Source organism: Silurus aristotelis, assembly GCF_946808225.1.
Source record: "Silurus aristotelis genome assembly, chromosome: 21".
Lineage (NCBI taxonomy): Eukaryota > Metazoa > Chordata > Actinopteri > Siluriformes > Siluridae > Silurus > Silurus aristotelis.
In genome coordinates, this window is record NC_139594.1 from 12,258,311 (window position 1) to 12,272,000 (window position 13,690).

Genomic DNA, 13,690 nt, shown 5'->3' on the forward strand with positions numbered 1-13,690 from the left:
TTTTTGGTACCTGTTCTGCCCCTTCTCATAGTGCATTTCATAACAAGAAAAGTGACAAATGTACAATAAGCAAAGTGCAGACAGGTTCTTGTTCTTCTTCTTCTTTTTATTTAAACCACCCCATCTCTATTGGGAGTTGAATCATCGGTACAAAGACCTTGCAGGAGCAATTTTCACTCTCAGAGAGAACAAAAGCACTGTAGAGTTGCCATTTTTAGCACTGGAAAGCATGACGTAGAAAACACACCTTTTGGAGAATGATCCTGTATCATTCAACTGCTGTATCACCAATTTCAGTGACTTTTGCACTCTTAACTAATCCTGAAGGTGAGACAAGGAGAGAAAAAGCTTAATAAAGCTGATATACAAAGTTTTAATTCTACTTTCTAAGAGTGAAGAAATTCAAGACAGTGTAAACAACATTTACTGGTAACATAAAACCACAAATTTCTTTTTAAAAACTAGGTATAAAAACCCACATTTCTTGAATTCCTGGACAAATATATCATATATATCAATATATCAATACATTTATTAAAAAATGTCATTCATTTTAAGTATTGTGCTCAAGTTTTTAAAAGATTGTTTGTGCTAATCATTTATCTTTTACACATTTTATTGGCACAATGTAACCCTTCAGCAAACATATCCCAATATTTTCCACCTTCTATAAACAAAACTTTTTTTCAATGATGGGATACCATTGAATTGTTTTTTTTATCTTTTGCTCTGAAAAGCTTATTTTAATTGTGTTCTTGAAATCTGAAATTCCCTTGTGTTCTATATAAATACAGAACCCTTTGTATAAATATAACCCATAGCTGCTCAGTTGAGATAAATGTAAGTTGTACTGGATAAGGGATTCTTCCAAATGTCATAAACATGAATGTAAATCATGGGTTGAATCTGTGAAATATTGTATTTATTGTATATATCAGGTTCATGTGTATTTCATATGCATCACTGTTTGATACAAACATTGCAGTTTGACATTTTGTGTGATTTTACTCTATTTATCCTGTCCTAATGACTTATAATCTGCATTTCACTATGGATAGGGGTATCTGAGAAATATAATTGTTCATTTAAATGTAAGTAAAAGTAAACATTACCTCTGATGTCTGAATCAGGTTTATTCTAATTGACACAAATAAATTGTATGCGTTTGGAATTACACCTCCAGATCCTTCATGGTTTTATATACCTGTCTGGCACACACTCAATTGTGAATCTTCTTGTAAATGTATTCATAAGTTGCACCAAACAAAAAATTCATATGGAAGTTTGCAGTTTTTTTTGTCAGTGCCAATTACATGACTTGAATCCATGAATCCATAGGGGAGTGGTGGCTCCAGTGGTTAAGGCGCTGGTTGCCGATCGGAAGGTCTGGGGTTCAAGCCCCGGTATGGCCAAGCTGCCACTCTTGGGCCCTTGAGCAAGGCCCTTAACCCTCTATGCTCCGGGGGTCCCTTACGAGGGAAATATCAAGGTCCGTGATGTGGGGCCGCCTTCCTGTGGGCTCACCACCTGCAGGAGGGACCGTAAGGGACGGTGCTATGAGGATTGGGCAGCAGGCGGGGGCCTGCTTAGACTGCTGCCCCTGCAACCCGAATTACGGATAAGCGGGAGAAAATGAATGAATGAATATAATAATTACTTAGTTTTATATATATTTTTATATATATATATATATATATATATATATATATATATATATATATATATATATATATATATACATATATATATATATATATATATATATATATATATATATATATATATATAATTATCAGTTATTACTGTGGAATTATATTTTAGGGAATATTTTTTCTTCTGTCGTTCTTTATTTCTTTCTTGGATTTTAGGTTTTTTTTTTTTTTTTTAAAAAAGAAAGAAAAACAGCTTACATTACAGCCTTGTTGTATTATACTGTAGTTCTCACCCTGTTGTTCTCATACAGTCATTTTGCTCTGTGGATTTATTATTGACATTTTACTCAGGAAATGAGCTGACTTCACAGTCCTAATGTTCTCCAAGAGATTTTAACTGTAACCTACAGAAAACTCGTGCTCTTCTACTGCTTGGGGAAAACAAAATACAGGGTCAGCAATTGTTAAAAAAAAAAAACAGTCCATGTTTGAAATTTATTAAATGTCTTAATTTACTTGTATATTTCCCAGAGCAGTGTTAAGGTGGCTATAATGGAAAGACTATAGGGATGGCAAAAGATCAGCATGATTAAAATAGACCAAACTATAAAAAATACCAAGAGGCTATACAGAGGACACATCGCATAGCATAGTCTGACAAATACCATTAATATAAAATAAATGTAGCACATTCTTGTTTGATATGTTCTGATTCATATTTACGACTTTATATGCATTACATGTCTTTTTAGAAAGAAACAACTTTTTTAAACCATCTTCAGTAGCAGCAGCATGACAAAATTAAATCAGTTAGATTTGTGAAAACTCCCTAATTCACCTGCTTGGGTTTTTCAAGGATAGATGACAAATACAAAAAGAACCTCAACTTTACTGTCATTAATGCGATGATTGTACAATTTAACACCCGAGAGATCTGTGATTTCGAGGCAGATAGAACACAATCTGCATTGGTATTGCTATGTCCTTTTCCAGGTTAAAATCTTGGCGATAACATGACATTTGAACATTTGGCATATTCAGTTCTGGGCTCCAGAGCATCCCGCTCATCTGGCAGGGAAAGGTCTTCACACTGCATGTGTGCCCAGAATATAATTAGCTCCACATTTTTCCTCAAAATGACAAATATAAAGATTTTAATGGTCAGGAAATTAGCACGAATTATAGCAACAAATCTACTTCTGAGAGATTGATTTTCTTAACTGTTTAGTTATAGAAACTAAAAAATTCACTTACATTCTTTTTGTAAACAGTGATAAAAGCCTGATAATAATTACAATGTTTGCTTTAAAAATAACACAAAAAGACACATATTTGGGTGTATAATATTTTCCAAAAATAATTTCTGGGATTTTTTTCATTTTTCAAAAGATTAGATTAAAAATAAACTATAAATTGAGCATGAAGACAAGGACAACAGACAACAACCACTAAAAAGGTTGTGAGACATGGAAGACAATGGAAGGTAGCGCTATATACGTGGGATAATTACCAGTGAAACAGGTACAGGTGCCATTTGAGAATTTACCAGCTTGTTGTTTGCTTTTCCCAGAAGTGTATGCTGCTCTTTACTCTCTTGTATTGTTCAAATTTTATTACCTTATTACTAAATAAATTGCAGCATCAAATTCACAAAACTACACAGACATTCTGCTCTCGCTAAAATGAGCCTAATTCACTGACTGGAAATATAATCAAGGACAAGGTCACTGGTTGCCATGGTTTCAGTAGATAGTCATCCTTTCATTTCATTTTTTTCTTATTTCCACTTGTTGAGAGAGATTTGGGTAATTAGATATGAAATCATGCTGCGAAAAAAAACTCAAGGAGTTTTAAAATATTAGAGGAAACAGCTCTCAAAAGACACACATTTGTATGCATATATTGGACACGAATACTACAGTTGAACATCTCAGCCAAATTTCTTCTAGCCTGACTTTTTACCCAACAGTAACACCTACAATGTCACCATGTTTGATCATCTCATTCTTTCTGGTCATTGCATCATGCTATAAATATGCTTTAGATAGCACTTTATTTTAAATACTAATCAAATAATACAAATAAAGCAGTAATACAACCAAATAATAAAATATCAGTAATGCCAAATAATATAAAATAATTTAAATGATGCAAGTCAATGACACAGGGTCAGCCTGTATGTTGAAATTTTAAAATCATATTTATATAAGATAGTAGAGATTAAGGTGCAGATAGACAGGGAAATAAAAGGTCTATTCATAAATATAAAGAGGTCGAAACCAGAAAGTAAACCTTGAAACAATAAACGTATTATGTGGGAGACAGTAACACAAGCTACAAAGAAATGAGATGTTGCATTCAGAGAAAGGCACATGACTGGATAAAAAACCCAAAAGAATTAATAAACTCAAAACAGATGCACACATTATGTAACAGACCAGTGTTGTGACAGGGAGGAGACAGGACTCAAACACAGACAAAAAGCAATGCACATGAAATACTTGAAGTGAATTGATCCAGCTTTGAACCATGCCACATACTGGAAGGGGAACTCAAGGATACAGGTTCTGTAATACTAAAAATAAATATAATAACATTGTTTTAAATATTTAAACAATCTGGTTTTATATAGGTACACTGTAAAATAGACTTTAAAATTAAATGTAAAAATAATGACAAAATGTAATTATACATTTTGCTTGTCAAATTAGTTGTAAATCTGCTAACACGAATGAAATAAAATATTTAAAAAAAACCTTTACTTAAAATAATTAATCAAAATAAAACAACACATAATTGAATTAATACACACTCATTGGTAAATTAATATAAACTTTACTGGGCCTCTGTGGACCTCAAAAGCTTGTGACAACCTTTCTTGTGGGAAGGAATCAAGACATTTGTTAAAGTATGCTGAAATAAGTAGAACAGTTAAGTAGATCATATTTTAGAAAACACACACACACACACACACACACACACACACACACACACACACACACACACACACACACACACACACACACACACACACACACTTACATACACATCTATATTACCCAAATGGGTTCTAACAAATGTAAACGATTTAATAAAATTTCTCTATGTATTTCATTTTATTTAATTAATTTAATTTGTGCCAATTTAATTGATTACTCAATTTAACCAGTATAATGAACATTTTATTGTATTTGTTTGATTCATTCTATTTTACTGATGTAAAATGTAAAAGATAATTTTATATAGCTTATTTGAATAAAAATGACAAGCAATTTTATGTTTTGCATTTCACCCCCCAACTGTAGTAAAATTGAACCGAATTATAACCTTGCCATATCTTTACAACCTTGTTGCGGCTATGCTCAGTGTGGGGTCTAACTTTGAGGCTGTTGATAAATTTTTTACCAAAGAAGTTTATTTATGCCAATAATTGTGTTGCACTTTACAGCATGGTTAAAAGGTAAAATTTTGCAAATGTGGTTTGTACAAGTGCATGAGATTCAACTACAAATGATGAGGTTTGTAGCAATGTGGAACATATAATCGAACTTTGCTTGTCTCTTCTCATTGGTGCGATTACATTTTATTCAAACTGTCAGCCAATTAAGCTGGTTGTAGCTGACAGTGTTGTGACAAGATGTATTAATATTTACTACTTAATTGTGACGGGTGGCAAAATTCATCTGGCGGTAATTTGATTCACAAATAGAATCCTAATCTAGACTAGGTGTCATAGCACAGCAATAGGCAAATTATTTCATACAAGTAATACTGTACTCCTGTATAAGAGTTGGAGGAAAACGGACTACATGAGGTAAATAGATGACATTGGTTTTTATTTATTTTTAAGTAATATAATTTGATTTGTCATGCTTGTGAATTATTATTTGTATATGAATATGCATTAGCCATCTAGACACAGTAATCTGTATATGTCATTGGTAATATTGTTTATTCCTTATTAGCTTGTGCATAATTGGGAGCTCTATCTGTTAATTAGAAAACTTGTATTAATTTGAAACCTTAATAAACATGACAGTAAGACATTTATTTACCAAAATGTAATCATATATATATATATATATATATATATATATATAAAGAATCCTGTATATCAGACCTGAGGCATTTGGGAACTAGTGGTGTCTATTAATTCCGCATAATAAGCATCTTTTGCCTCAGTTTTTATTTTCCTCCAGGTTGTGTTAATGGCTTGTTAATGGTAGAATGATCTGAGGCAGGGATACACTTCCTCTATTTTAATTGTCATTAGCATAGAATGTTTATCATAACAAATAGATGTTCTGCTTGTCTCCACTGGCACAACTCAACCTGAATACATTTATAATGAACAGACACTGACACATCATGCAGAGAGACTCATGTGTGTATAAGCTTGCTTACAGTTGAAAATGTAATGTATTCTTGCAAAAGGACACTAATAGGTCTAATAAACCAAACATATTACAAATATAAAAGCATTTAAAAAGCTGGTCAGTGAACACAATATAGGATGGAGGCACATATAAAAAATAAAAAAAAGTAAATAAATTCACACTCAGTCATTTTGGTCTAAATTACATTCTTTTTTATTTTGCACCTGCCTGTATTTTCTTTATGGAGCAGAGAACACACTCTTGTTCATATGGTATGTTCCAAAATGTCGAACATTGTGTATTCCGGAAGGACAGATATCGTCCAAGGTTTTTAGATTGATGTGTGCAGTTATCCCTAAACCTTCCTGGACTGGGTCAAATGGCTGAATTTGATCTTCTTTTCCAGGAAATCAAAAGCCTTGTTAGCCTTGCTGTAACAGACAATAAGGGTCTTATTTCATTCAGCTGAGGAGCAAAGAACAACCTGTAGTTTGAAATTGGATAGAACAATAATACCTGCCCACAGTGAGATAAATGTACACACCTTTAGATCTCTGCTGTTTTCTCATTTTCTCTACTGCTTTTTATTTTTTTTAAACCTATCATTGGGGTGGCTAGAATGAATGAGTTAGTAGGAAAAGCCCTTCATCTCTTTCCATAACAATTCAACATCTGTATTAGGTCTCTTTTTGGAACTAATTTCAGTTTTTTTGTTCTTTACAAACGTCTTAAAGCAGATCTCTTTGGACTTTTGTGGAACAAAATGTAACAGCACCACAAATGCTCATAAAAATACACAGACTTGTATGAAGCAGTGACACTGGAGATCATTCTTGTATATTTGTATAGTTGTATATAACTTGCATAATAATTGACTGTAGATTAATTCTGTATGTCAGTGACAATTGTGACAAATGATTACCAGCTTTACTGTAAATGTCCATTTAACTGACACATCATCATCATCATCATCATCATCATCATCATCATCATCAGTGGCTGAGAAGTTTCACATAAGATACATTTGATGTAAAAGTGCTTTTTAATGAATATACCCAACTACATCATTGCACTTCATAGAGTCTATAAACAGAAAAGGCTTAACACTGCAGGAGTGCTTCATCCAGCCAACTGCCTTTGAACCACTTGCCCTTTTCCTTTATACAGAGCCCAGCCATTGGCATTACACCAAGGACACTGGTTATATATAAAGGGGACAAAAAGACAGACACTAGGCTTTAAATTAAAAGCTACAGTCTATTTATGGATGTAGTGGGAAGAAAGTCCAAAGGATTTTTAATGCTTAATGTTCTATGAATCTTTAGGTTTAAGGCTGGCAGTGACATGGACATTAATCCTTTGAATAATGGGGTGCTATTGCATTTGGAAAACTGATCATAAATTCTAGCATTTGCAGAGAGTGTCATCAGAGGCAGCATTATTTCCTGTCATTTCTCCTTCAGTGTAAGTAATTGGGAGGAAATGTGTGAAGGTCAGTAATTAAGATGCTCTTTGTGCATTTTTTTACATACTGCTGTTGACATAACAGATTGCAATAAGTTGCTTGATCCTTTCATTAACAAGGTGGCAATTAAATAACCTGTGCATGTTTGTCTGTCTCTTTGTGTGTGTGTGTGTGTGTGTGTGTGTGTGTGTGTGTGTGTGTGTGTGTGTGTGTGTGTGTGTGTGTGTGTGTGTGTGTGTGTGTGTGTGTGTGCGCGCGTGCGTGTGTGTTTGTGTGCATGTTGTAGGATTCTGCTGACAATCAAGATGAAACATGACAACAACTAGATCAACCCATGTTCTGTAAGAGGTGCGATACTCAAGTAGAGAAAAATAAAGGCATCATACAGACGTATTTGAAATGTCAGACCCTAGCAGAATCGATGTGTGGGATGAAAGCTTTTCAAGGGATGATCATGTAAAAATGAAGCGAGGAATGGGGTCAACATCAGGAGACATGCTGGTGCAAAAGTACTGAAGATTTCATGAAAGGATAAATAATGAAAAATAGATGGAAAAATTTGACTCTCTCACACACACACACACACGCGCACACGCACACACGCGCACACACACAGACATGCCATTGGCTTTAGATCTCTGATGTTTTACGTCAAGCAGAACCATCCTAAAAATAGTTTATTCCCTGTTCTCAAACACAGGACAGTCTGTACACAATGAGAGCACAGTAAGGGATAATACAGTGTGAAAGAAAATACAGTCTAAGACACAAATACTAATGACCTTCAAAATGGAGAAGCAATTTAAAATGTATGCATACATACATATATACATACATAGAATCTAATAAAGTGTAATGTGTTTCATAAGCAAAAAACGTGTTCTCGTACATATATAAATAATATTTACAGTTACATTTATGGCATTTAGCACATGCCTTTATCACAAGCATTTATACAAAATGTTTTGAAGTCGCTATCAATTAATATATAAAAATATTGGATCATTAGTACACAGACGAATACCATCTGTCTAAAAATAGTTCGATCCAGCAATATCTTGTTGTATAAGGTTGTCAGCGGGTTTGACAAATATAGCACAGTATAAAAACCAAATTCTACAGATTTACAAATTACAGAAGATGAATATATTCTTTTGAATGTATTTGTGTATGAATGTGTGGGACAGCGTGTAAATGGGGGAAGAAGAAATGCGCCACAACAGGTCAGGTGCAAAGGCTTTACAGCCACTTTTATTTGTGTTTTATCTCGTGTCTGTCCACTTAGTGCCCACGCAGCACGTCTCTGGCACACGCGCACACACACACACCCTACACACACACTCTTCTCCTTAAATGCATCCTCTGATCACTGAAAATAAAGAATAATCATTAGGTTACATTGACTTCAGGTGAGGCAATCCCTTGCCTATCTGCTCCCGGCCTCGTCCTCCATTCACAAACCGACGCTCGACCACGCCCCCACTGCCACATACCCCCACTGCCCGACTCAGGCCGGGGAGGCATCCGGCCCGCAACCGACTCCCCCCTGGCGCGAGAGGAAGTTGGCCACGACCATCTGCGCCCCCGGTCTGTGGACCACCTCGAACTTGAAAGGCTGAAGTGCCAGATACCACCGCGTGATCCGCGCATTGGCATCCTTCATGCAATGGAGCCACTGGAGCGGGGCGTGGTCCGAACAGAGGGTAAAGGCCCATCCCAACAGATAGTACCGGAGGGTGAGGACCGCCCGTTTGATGGCCAGGCACTTCCTTTCGATGGTGCTGTACCGGCTTTCGCGCACTGACAGTCTACGGCTGATGAACAGCACTGGTCGCTCCTTCCCCTCCACCACCTGGGACAACACGGCCTCCAACCCTCTGTTCGACGCATCAGTCTGCAAAACAAGGGGGAGAGAGAAGTCAGGAGCATATAAAAGAGGACCACCGCAGATTGCGGCTTTGACACGCGTAAAAGCCTGCTGGCCAGGCTCCGACCACTGGACCGGATCTGGCGCTCCCTTTTTAGTGAGATTGGTCAGCGGACTGGCGACGTCCGAAAACATAGGGATGAACCTCCTATAATAGCCAGTCAGCCCCAGGAATCGTCTCACCTCCTTTTTGGTCTTGGGTCTCAGACAGGCCGCAATCACTGCCGTCTTATCAATTTGGGGATGCACCTGCCCATGACCCAATTGGAAACCCAGATACCATACTTCCACCCGCCCAACCGCACACTTCTTTGGGTTCGCAGTGAGCCCTGCCCGTCTCAAGGTCCGCAGGACCACCCTAAGATGCTGTAGATGCCGCTGCCAATCATTGCTATAAATTACGATGTCATCTAAATAGGCAGCGGCGTACCCGTTATGAGGATGGAAAATCCGATCCATTAGACGTTGAAACATCGCAGGAGCTCCGAACAAACCGAACGGAAGTGTGACGAATTGGTGTAAACCAACCGGAGTGGAAAAGGCAGTTTTTTCCTGGGACATTGTCAAGGGGATTTGCCAATATCCCTTGATTAAGTCCAGAGTCGAATAAAAGCGAGCCGCGCCTAACCGATCAAGGAGCTCGTCGATGCGAGGCATTGGATACGCGTCGAATTTAGACACCGCGTTGACCTTTCGGTAATCCACACAGAAACGGACCGACCCGTCCCTCTTGGGAACCAAGACCACCGGGCTGCTCCAGTCACTGTGGGACTTCTCAACCACCCCCATGTCAAGCATCGCCTGAAGTTCCTCCCGAACCACATTCTTTTTGTGTTCGGGCAGCCGGTACGGGCGACTGCGCACCACAATACCGGGAGATGTCTCAATATGGTGCTCTATAAGGTTTGTCCATCCGACATTCCCGGCATGCCGGCAGGCGGAGAGCTCTCTCCATCCCGGTCCATTCCCCAGCAACCGCTACAGTTTTTACAGTTTTACCGGAGACTCTTTTGAGCTCAGAGCGCTCCGGAATGCCGCCCGGTCCTCCGCCTGTGTTTGGATCACTTCCTCGAACCGCTGTTCCTGCTCGGCACGCACCTGAAGGAGGGCCTGGTGCTGGGTCTGCTGGAGCTCAGCGATCGCCTTTACGAGCTCCGCCAACAGTGAAGATTCTATAATTTCCTGACCTATGTTCCCCTTTCCTTTTTTTCCCCCTGGTTTTGGCACCACTGTGGGAGAGCGTGTAAATGCGGGAAGAAGGAACGCCACAACAGGTCAGGTGCAAAGGCTTTAGAGAGAAAGAAAGAATAATCATTAGGTCACATTGACTTCAGGTGAGGCAATCCCCTGCCTATCTGCTCCCGGCCTCGCCCTCCATTTACAAACCGACGCTCGGCCACGCCCCCGCCCCTGCTGCCACAGCATGCATGTGGGTATATGTTTGCATGTAGTTCCCGAATGAGCAAGCCGGAAGCCACTGTGGCAAAGAAAAACTCCATGAGACAGCATGAAAAATAAATGAGAAAAAAAAGAGACTCAATAAAGAATGCATTATTTTCTGGGTCTCTCTGCAAAGGAGGGCATGTCATCAGTTTACCTACCAGAAACCTGAAAACTCCACACAGACAATAACCTGAAATCAGCATCAAACTGGGCACCCTATGAGGCATCTTATTAAAAACTTAGTGGACTACACTGTTTTACCATGGGGGAAAGAAATGTACCGTTTATTTCCTCTCTGGTTTCTTTCTGCCTCCCTTAGATGTGGTGGAGTGTCAGAAAATGTTAAGAGCAAGTAAGGACATTCATATTTCGCTAAATTTAGAATGTTGTACAGTATTGGCTTTTATTACAAACAACAATAATTTTATGTTTTTAATTGGAGTGTTATTTTGTTTTGACCATAAAATTCAGCGCAGCTTCACTTTAGAGAACATTGAGAAATAGCATAAAAAACAACAACAGCTGGTGAATCTGTAAATATGAAGTGTGTGTTTGTGTGTGTGTCTATAATGCTCTGTGATGGACTGGAAATGTATTGTTTATTTTTTATCATGTGCTCAGTGAATCCCAGAATACCACCACAGTACTGGACCAGAATAGAGTGCTGAAAAAACATTTGAATAAATTATGTGTATGAGATATTTACGTGACAGTAAAAACACTATCTGCAATCATTATGCAAAACTTTGACCTATCAGCAAAAGCACAGAATGGTTTAGAGTTAGAGAGCAGAGGTGGCAAAAGTACACACATCCTTCACTCATGTAAAAGTATATATGCTCTGCTTTGTTTTAAAATACTCTGGTAAAAGTTGAAGTACTGACTAAACTTTTTTCACTCAAGTTGAAGAAGTTTGGGCTCTGACTTAAGTGAAAAGTACCCATACTAGTACATGTTTTAGTGTCACTGGTAACTGAACACCACGTCATAATAATATATTATATATAAAAGAATGTAAAATTTTGCTATCTAATGAACAACCAGCATATAGAACACAAGCAGAAAAAAGATGATGATAATCAGGTGATCAGGAATGTTTCTGTTCTCAGTCATGTTTACATCGCTGGCTCCCTCTGTCTCATCCACCTTAGCCATACTTCTTGTTGCCTTCTGCCTTGCTCGTTGTTATTTTTGTAGGCTAGTTTACATCTGTGGTGTGTGAGAGCCAGGAAATGATACACCAGTGGAAGGATGAAAAAGCCACGCAATGACAAGAAATAGGTTGATGGGCTGAAAACTGCACGCAATGAGAAGAACATTTTTTATCATATCACCAAACAGATTTAAACTAAAGTTATGAGCCGGTATGAAAATGTAAGAAGTAGAAAGTACTGATATTTATGTAAAAAAAAATCAATGTGTCAAATTAAAAAGTACTGATGCCAGAAAAATCTACTGAAGTACACTACTTAAGAAGTTTTTGTACTTCATTACATCCTCATTACGTCATTTGATTTAGGCCAAACAAGTATTTAAAAAAAGACAAAGAAATAAAGCAATCTTTTAAACAGGTCTCTTTAATTGACAAATAGATTTACATTTTAATGTCACAAAGTAGAGAAACTATTAGATTTTAAAAGAGAAATATAAATTTTACCTTGCCGATGGCTTGAACCGCCAATCTTGTGGGGCCCTGCTAATCGGTAAAACAACACCTTATCCACTGAGCTACCAGGTCCCACTTGTGCAAGCAGTCAATAAGCCTAATAAACCAAGATAGCTTCTTTTCCATACTTCAACACCATGTAACTCAAATTAAAAGTAGGCCTTCAATCTTTGTTCACCTCTGTCAGAGAGACACAATCCATATACACAGTATGACTAATCAGGAAGAAAGCAAATTAAAAAAATATTGTATTGATGAAAGCCTTGTTTCTCCTTGGTGTGGCATGAATCATAACAAGAGCAAGAAGACTGGGACAGAACTGAATGTTTCAGTGATCAATGGGGCTCAACAAATCTCAACAAATTTGCAAAATCTAAAACAAATAGATTGTAGCAACAAAATTCACAAAAAGTCATATTTTATAGCACAAATTATATTTAACATCATTTTTACACATGAACCTGTTAGCGCTATTATTTGAGCATATTATGTTGGGTCACTACACTTATCCTTGCACACTAAACTCTGGAAGGCTTCTGCTTCTGAAGACTGATGAAAATATGTTTTCACTACATTCTGCTTTTACCCATGGAGAATAAAAACCATAGTGTTGTAATGCTCTGAGCAAAACAATTTCAATGGGGATAAACCCATCACTGTGAGCTGAGCACCACTTCCAGTGCAGCTGTAAAATTTCCAATACACACTATGGTTAGTTTAAAGAAAAGGCTTAAAGAAATCATAATGATCTTTAAGATTCATATTTATGACTGATGTGGTGTTGGCTAGCAACTAATCAAACCATGCATCATTTTTAAAATCATTCTGTTTTATGATGGCTGCATTACCATCCATTAAAAGGCAGTTTTCTCATAAGCACTAATAGAATAGTTTAAAAAGAAGGTTATCTGAATATTAATAAGGAAATGAAAGTTGTATGATGTAGGAACTTTTAGGAAAATGATATGTGAAAAAGTTTACTATTAAAAAATTATTTGACAGCTGAAGGAAATAAAACAAGATTATTTATTAACTAAATATTTTTTTGATACCATCACAGCTTCTCTAAATAATATAATAAAGAAAATCAACTGTATGAAAGGAGTTACGTTTCTTTTGACCTTACACTGTTTGCAGGATTGTATGTAGGATTTTGTAAAA